At 43.1% G+C, this 8,523-nt stretch overlaps 1 protein-coding gene across 1 annotated transcript in view; it reads right to left on the reverse strand.

Moving 5' to 3' along the window:
- Window positions 1-804, reverse strand: part of bdnf (brain-derived neurotrophic factor) — a 6,341-nt gene extending 5,537 nt beyond the window's left edge. The window contains exon 1 of the mRNA XM_046033030.1: window positions 653-804. The gene's annotated coding sequence lies outside the window, so the exon portion shown is untranslated. The remainder of the gene's footprint in view (window positions 1-652) is intronic.
- Between the last annotated feature and the right edge of the window lie 7,719 nt (window positions 805-8,523).

An 8,523-nucleotide genomic window follows, 5' to 3' on the forward strand; every position in this document is an offset into this window, starting at 1 on the left:
TGCCCCCCCCCCCCCCCCCCCCCCCCCCCCACTAAAATAGCAATACGAACTGTCAGAAGTGTTTTTGTTTGATTGGTCACAATGCAGGTATATAGTATAGACTACACACCCTGACCAAGAGTTTATTGAGCTATTTATGAGCATAAAGTTGCCATCCAGTGTTCAAACGTGGCTGATTTCACACACGGAGAGACACGCTGGATGTTTCCACTGTTACTTACGATAAATAGTACTGCTAATAAGTCCCATTGCTCAGGCGGCTCTAATAATGAAACAACAGTCTCTTTTTTTTCTTTCTCGAGATTGCATCTGCCGAGCCCGTGCTCTTCACTGGAAACCCAATCAACATAATAACTCCGTTTTTTATTAATGAACGGGAGGATAAGGTTACACATATCCCCTCTCGGGCTGCGGCGCTATCTGTTCGCAGGATAACCGGACTTGATCGAGCTACTTTTAGACCCCCCCACCACTCCCCACCCCTCTTCCGTCCTACCTCCACCCTCCCAACACCACACACACACACACAAACAAACAAACATATACACACAAACACCTCTGTCGTTTCTGGTCAAGCAGAATCCAACAAAGCCAAAGTGCTTTAACAAATTTATAAAAAAAAAAAAAAACAAACAAACAAACAGACACATACCTTTTACTGCCCAGTCGTAAAACAGACCATTCAACAGGACAGTAGTGTCATCTGGGATGTTTTGGACAACTCCCTGAGTAATTTACTTAAGCGATATTTTCCTCTGTACTCTCCCGAGCAGCTTCAGGATATCTCTTCAGCTTTGGAGCAAATAGATTAAATTATTGATGGTGGAAATTGCATGGATGAGGTAATGCACTCCCATGACTGCACGGCTCCTTTGGACATCGTCTGAAACCGAACTTGTCGCATGCTGAAACGCCGCAGCAGCAGCAGCACCATGGGATGAGAGACCTCTGGAGCTGAAATGAGGAGTCTCTTTGCAACTACAGTAACTTTACTACACAATGACGCTGCAACATGTGACCTGCCGCTGACTGGTCGCCAACAAACTCCTTTTTAAACAGCCCCGAGGCGGAACTATTAATGCGCTTTCAGGGTGCATTATGTGCTTTTGTTTGCCCGCATACCGTGCAGCCCGCATCCACACCATAATGTCTGGCAATATATAAAACACAACCGAAGCCTCTCCTCTTTCGTATCTTGCTCACGGAGGGTAAAGAGGTGGTGTATTTTTTTAAGGGTTTTGCGTAACAGCGCGTCTCCACCAAGTCGTGATACAGTGCGTGCCATTTACAGATGGCCTATTTGTGTAAATTTAGATATTCAGAGAATTAAAAATAAGCACTTCTTGTACTAGTCTGCAGATAGTGAGGAGGATAGGTCATTTATATCAAAATATGCTTTAAAGAATGTATTTCAGTCTGAAATAAGCTATATATTTACCCCCACTATGTAGGCAGTGTGAGCCTTCCTACATCTATTTTATACATTCTTGATATAGCTCAAGAAATATCCCACCATCATGTAATGTACTCTACATACTGGCTCATTTTGAGTCCCCTCTGTTATAAACCCCTGAATATCAGCTGAGATGAGGCTGCTCATTTTGCTGCTGGAAAATGTAAAACATTAGGATGGCAACAGGCACTGGAGGCTAACAAAGATGTGAACTTATTGAAAACAATTCTGTTTCTTCTTGCTTTTAAAGTGAGCCATCTCCACAACAGATGGATGACTCCCCTGCAAGTGCTCTGCAGTGTAGTAACCAGCTTTCACAGGTTATTATTACCAAATGTCAGCTAAACAAACGCATTTAAATTATATACACAGAGCTTAGTTGGAGAATGAAGCCGCTTTGCTTCTTGATACTCTGTTTCCCCTCATCGGGAACAAACAGGGAACAGTTCCTTCCCTTTATATTACGCAGAATCCAAATAAAAATGTCAGTGGAGCCACAACCTTTCAATGGGTAATGAACGTTTGGAAACCACCTCTGAATACAAGAGTGAGCATAATGGGGAAATAGCAGCTCATTATCCTTGTGACTTGGCCCTGGTCCAGTGCAAAGATTTATTGTGATGTGTTTGCTATATTGCCATCATGATTCTTCCCTGCGCGAGCTTATGAGCTGGAGAGCTCTTGTTTGGCATGTAGCAGTATGGGAGTGGATGCTCACACCTGCTTAATGAGTCACTCCCACCTCCAACACACCCAGGGACATGCCAAGATAGATATAACCCTCCCCACAGCTCACAGGAGGTGAGGGCAAACTCTGGATGACAAAGAGTTGCATCAGCAATCACTGAGCGACATGACTCCAAAGAGGATAAAAAAAATGCACGCTGCACAAGGGGGCTGTTCCAAACAAGTAATTCATAAATAAATCACTTGGCATCTCATTAGAAGAGCAAGAACAACAACATGGTCTCTCACAACTGAAGGTGGTGCATCAAGAGAGGTCTTTTGGCTTGAGTGTGTCTGAAGCTTTGAGGACCGAATTTCTGAATGAATGTAACACAATGTCTCATAGCTGGGAGCAAAAAGCAGTTGTGAGCAGTGTTCAGATGTTTTTGACTCATCCAATCGAGGGTCAAACAGGAGCATGACAGCACTGGCCTGTTATAAGGCAACCAGGAGTCTTTTTGAAAACTGCTAAACCACTATGTCATCGGAACTGAGGTGTACGATTTCTCTTTAGGTTTAAGATTTCTCACGGCGATGACTTCAAACTAGCTGAGGTGTTGGGGATGAAACCTATTGTCTTTTGCATGTCACGTGGCAAATTTCTACAGGGTTTGAATCCCCCCATTCATGGCTAAACACATGGGATTTGCAGTAACAGTTGGGTCTCCTCAAAACTTCCCCACTCAACAACCTTTTTCGCCTGTCTGTGCAGCAGCAAGAAGAAACAACCACAGGGGCTGACAACATGACACACTTGTATAACCTTTCAAGGCTTCTCTTGCCAAATGCAGCACAATGCTGACAGGTCCGCACTGCTGAAAGCTTCGCTTAACAAGTAGAATTATGCCTCCTTGTTGCGAGAGAGGAGCCGTGTCACACGAGCGAAATGACATTTTGTGAAATGTCATTTTCACTGGGGATAAAGGAAGGCGATGAGGGTATTTTGATCAAAGCAAAATTTCATTCCTTCCCCGAGAAGAAAACGCATCAACTGGGAAAACATTTTTGTGTGTGTGTATGTGTGTGTGTGTGTGTGTGTATGAGGTTGGATGACGTCAAACAAGATGAGGGCGAGCTGGAGAACAGTTTGAGAAAACTCCAGACTGGTAAACAGGTAAACTCAATGCAGGCCTTTTATAATCAGACGCTGGAGTGAGGAGTTAATGCCATCCCACCTGTGATGACAATAACCTTTATTGTAATCATCAGGCAGACACAGAAGACCAGTCTGCTAAGCTCATCCCTCCCTCCACATCCTCATACAGTTGATACATTATTTCTATAGTGGCATGCAGACTGCAAATCACTCCATAGCCTATTAAGCCTCTCTGTGTCTGTCCGTCTGTCTCTTTTCTTGGCTTACTCCCCACCCCCACCCACCCACCCAATCCAATATCACCACAGCATCAATAACCTTTGCATGGTTCACTGCTGAAGGAAAACACACTAATCATGCCACAAAATTACTTGGAAACGTTGAAATATTTGTTACCAGGGTCAGCAAGCAGGCATTTTTCATTTGATACGTAAACAAGACTGCAGAGAACTAAATTAGTGGCTTAAAAAATGCCTCCTACTTAGTTTAATATGTCATATCCTGCCACCATATGCAACTGCAGATACATATTTTACCAAATAAGAGATATAAATTAGATATTTTCCCTTATAATAATGGCAAAAAGCAACCTACGGACTATAAGTTTGTCCAAACCTGACCAACTTTTAGTCTATCTGACATTCAGGAAATACAAATATTATGTTTCATAATTTCAAGAAGTTGCTTGGGTTCAGTGATGTGCTGCATGTTCACCTGAAAGGCACACTTGAATGGTTTGCCGGCATGATCTAACATTTCCTCTCTCTCTCTCTCTCACACACACACACACACACACACACACACACACACACACACACATAGATTCATGAATCCTTGTAGTCCCGCAGTGGTCCGACGCATAAAATGTCTCTACAGTCAGAATAACTAAATCCACTGTGTATTAATAACCTCACCGTGGGATTCATCGCTGTAAAATCACAACCATGCCACTGTGACGAATAACTGATAATTAAAGGTTCGGAATAAGGTTCATGGATTCGCCTCCTGACAGAACTTGTTTGAACAAGCCTGTTAATTGGATGAAGGTGTTGGTGATGAAGATGGTGGTGGTGGTAGCGGTGGTGACTAAAGCAGCAGCAGCAGCGACGGCGGCGGCCAACGTAGCCTACATTTCCATAATGATTAAGATGATTAATTTTTGCTCTAAATATATCGTGACGCCCGCTTAGCCGTGAGTACAGATTTCTGCCATCTATAGCCCAAAATAATCAATAGCCTATTTATAATTCATATTCGATCATCAAGTTAATGCATTTCATGAATGAAAACGTTGTGACAACGTGGGCAGGCACAATCCGAAATCGAGTTTTATTAAAAACAAAGACCTATTATTTATATAAAAAGAAAATTGAAAACCAGATTTCGCCAAATCCTTTTAGCCCCCACAAAGTGCATGAATTGATCGCAACGAAAAAAAAGACACATAAGGCCAACGTTTACATTATAAATACAGCAGCAAGCACATTAGCGGTATGAAACAATAATGTCAATCCCTATTCCGGCCAAATGCATCTCTTTTTTGTTTTTTTTCTCGTTAAATAAATAGGCCTAGCGAAATAATTTCATCTGGTTTTTGCAATGAAACCTACCATCAGGTTTGTTATTGACGCCCACCCCAACTCTGCAGAGCTGAGAGTGCAGAGAGAGAGAGGGGGGAGATTCTCGGTAAAGATAACACACGCGGAGACGCACGCACACAGTTGCGAGCGCACGCAGGCGCACGCCCGCACACAAACACACGCAGCCCCATTTATGGACTGATCCGCTGACGTACATTGCAGAAAAGTGCTATAAAAAAACCTTCATACATACAAAGTGTGTCGTGCCACCCCACAGACCCCTCCTAACCCGCCTCCGCTCATCCCTCCTCCTCCACCCAACACGCCCACGCCCACACCATAATCCCACGTCTCAGTGGGAAAAAATAAATAAAAATACTGCTACATGGCCAGAAAATAGGCATTCTACAAAGAAAAGATATATTTATAAACAAAACACAACCGGAAAAGATGCTGCAATAAAAAAATATAACTCTCTTGTGGCATCTGTGAATAAAAAAGGCCAACTATTTCTTTAAAGTATCACAATTTCCCTGATTTTATAGAAACGAAAACGCTTACGGTTTCGTTAGATTAATTTTTGATTGATCATAATTTGTGCAATAAACGGTTTTGTGGTATTGATTAGCCCGGAACGTGGCTATTACAGTTGCGACGCAGCCTTTATTTAAGGAGCATTTTATGAATGTCGGGCAGCCTAATAAGTAATATGATCTATTTTGGTTTCACTGTCATATAAAACGAGGAGTAATAGGCTATAATATGCAGAAACCGATCTGCGCGCATTACTGGGTAAAAATTACCGAAAACACCAGCGGCGAAGTCCCATAATTCAAATGCAATTAGGAATTTACTGGATACATTCGTTTTGGAGTACTTATTGAGAAATGCAGCCTGCAAGAGGAGTCTTGATTAAAACAGGACTGCCAGTGGGCGTTGGGGCTTTTCTCTTCTCTTGCAGTTGTTTTGCCATGCAATTGCTACGTCTGGGATCAGAAATCTTAAATCTTTGACCAGAAGGGGGGAAAAAAGAAGACGAGAGAGAGAGAGGGCGAGAGAGTGTGTGTGAGAGAGAGGAAATAGACAATATCCACCGCTTTTGCATCGGTGCGAGACGGATTTTTAGGCTACAAGTCCTTCAGGAGAGTAGAGAAATAAAATCCCTCAGCAGTTTTGTGCGATGATGATCTAAATCTAACAGCTCCATGTGATAGATTTTACGCATGCCTTCATTTGAAATAAAAAAGAAAGAGAAAGAAAGAAAAATCGATGCCTCCCGAACAATTGCATATCAAGCCATCTTATCTGTCTCCATCACATTCAGCCATAACATCTGTCAGTGGAGACTTTGACCACGCCCATCTTTATTGTAATTTTACAAAGGAATAATAGAACAATTTGTATACTGTAAAGGAGACTCGCTTTGGCAAAACAGGCAAAATCACACGAGTCAAAGCGATTAAGAATTAATTCATCTTTTTTTTTCATTATTCATCCGTAGCCTGCAGTTTGACAGGTCGACACAGAGCCGTGTACGGACAAAAGAGGGGGTAGGGTAGCAGGTGAAGTGAAAAGCACCTTATGAATGAAACCGTGGAGCGGTCGTAGTAAAAACACAAGTGATTTGATGGCGATGACGGGAGGGGGGGCGATGGAGAGAGGGAGGGGGTGGTGGTGGTGGTGGTGGTGGAGGGGTAAAGAGTATGGCTATTTTTGGTCGATAACAAAATCCAGAGGGTTTGACATCAAGACAAAACATGAATGCAGCAGACCAAACAAGAAAAATAAGCACACATAGATAGATAGATAGATAGATAGACAGATAGATAGATAGATAGATAGATAGATAGAGGATTTTCCAGACAAGTTTATGATATGCACCAGCATCAGTACTCCAGTTCGTGCAGGCTGGAAGGATCACTGCAGCGTCTTAAGTCCCATATTGGGAGCATGATTAGGCACAACGCAACGATTACGCAAATTGTGTTGCAGCAGGCGGTGTTCGGAAACTCCAGAAACGCTTCAAAAAGCTGTGTTTAAAAAGAAAAAAAAATCCAAAGCACGGAAACGAGTCCCAATTTAAACGTTTTCACATGACCTAAAGCCTATACATGAATGCGCACGCACCACTAGTATTCTATAAATTTAACTTCAATTGTAGGAAAACGAGATATTGGTCACCTGGATCGGATTTAATTTCGGAGTTATTTCGGTCACTGGTGCCCACAATGAACGCACTGCTAAGGCGAAGGCTGCATGCTGTAGTTTTAAGCCGAAGTTCATTTGAGAAAAGCCAGAAGCCCGTAAAGACGACAGGGACAAAATAGTGACATGAAAACAATGGATTGTGCTCTTACCTTTACAAGGGCTGACAACCACTATGTGCGTGGTTAGATCTCCGCGACCAAGACTTGCATGTCCCAAAGTTTAACGCAGTGTGGGGGGGCTTATAGGTACCGAGAATGTGCTGTGCAAAAGAACAGACGACCTAACATTTCAACTTTCACAATGCTCTACAAAAACACATCTTAAAGCGGGAGCTCTTCTAACGGCAAGCGCTTTTTTCTTGTTCCTTTTTTAAATTGCTCTTTTTTTTCTTTCTCTTTAGAATCCCGTTTATTTTCCGTTTACAGACCACAGGCTCCCTCAGAATAAGCTTACCAAAAGTTGAAAAAACAATCCCAGGTTTGGCAAAGGGGGGGCTGGGAAAAGAGAGAAAGAGTTGGCGTCCACTCGGCGTTTTAGTCCATGCACGACTCCGGTGCCTCTGTCCAACGTGCTGAAAGCATAACACAGCCTGGGTAACTATGAGGGGCCAAGAAAATGTCTATATACTTTTGTTTGAGTGCCCACTTTAAACTGCTTTTTTTTACTCTGCTGCTTCCCCGCGTCTTGTCACGTGTATTGCCCCCCTCTTGCCAAACCAGTCCTGTTAATATTTGATCACATGTTGGTCGGACATTTCCTTCCAGATAACAGCACCTATATCACAAACGCCGGTTCAATTCAGTGTTATTGTCGCCTCAAAAAAGGCTCTACACTCACGCCACAGCTGGCAGCGCTGACACTGAGCCCTATTGTTCCTAATGTCATGCTTACGGCAAGTGTCACAGGTAAGTGGCACATGTTGCTTTTTTTTAAAACATGGGCACCGCACAAAAAGAACACAGGCTACATACATGCATAAAATATAAAGCCCTCACTGCCAACACACACACACACACGCGCGCGCGCACACACACACAGCCCTCCAAGACAGCCTACATCCACACATTGCGCGCAGACACAATGTAATATTTCCTTACCTCTCTCACTGTACCGGCATATCTTGAGCCGAGAAATGCCACACAATCTTTTTTTCTCTCAAGCTTTGTCAACATCAGCCACATCAGACATGGGTCTCGATACTGAGTTTCTCAAGTAGCCACTGAGTCCAACCCTTCCAGCAATGCGTTGCCAGACTAAATAGCAAGCACGACTATTTACTGGTAATCATCCTTTATATGCTGTGTGTTTCCATTGCTACTCACCATTTTCCCCTACGCTGTCCTGGAGATAGAAGTGTCTTAATATCCACTCACTCCAACAGATGCTGGTAGGTAATGTGTCTTGTTTGAAGTCATCATATGAGAACTTCTGCTGTGCTCAGTAGATCGCCCACCACTTCG

This window comes from Micropterus dolomieu, linkage group LG20, assembly GCF_021292245.1.
Source record: "Micropterus dolomieu isolate WLL.071019.BEF.003 ecotype Adirondacks linkage group LG20, ASM2129224v1, whole genome shotgun sequence".
Lineage (NCBI taxonomy): Eukaryota > Metazoa > Chordata > Actinopteri > Centrarchiformes > Centrarchidae > Micropterus > Micropterus dolomieu.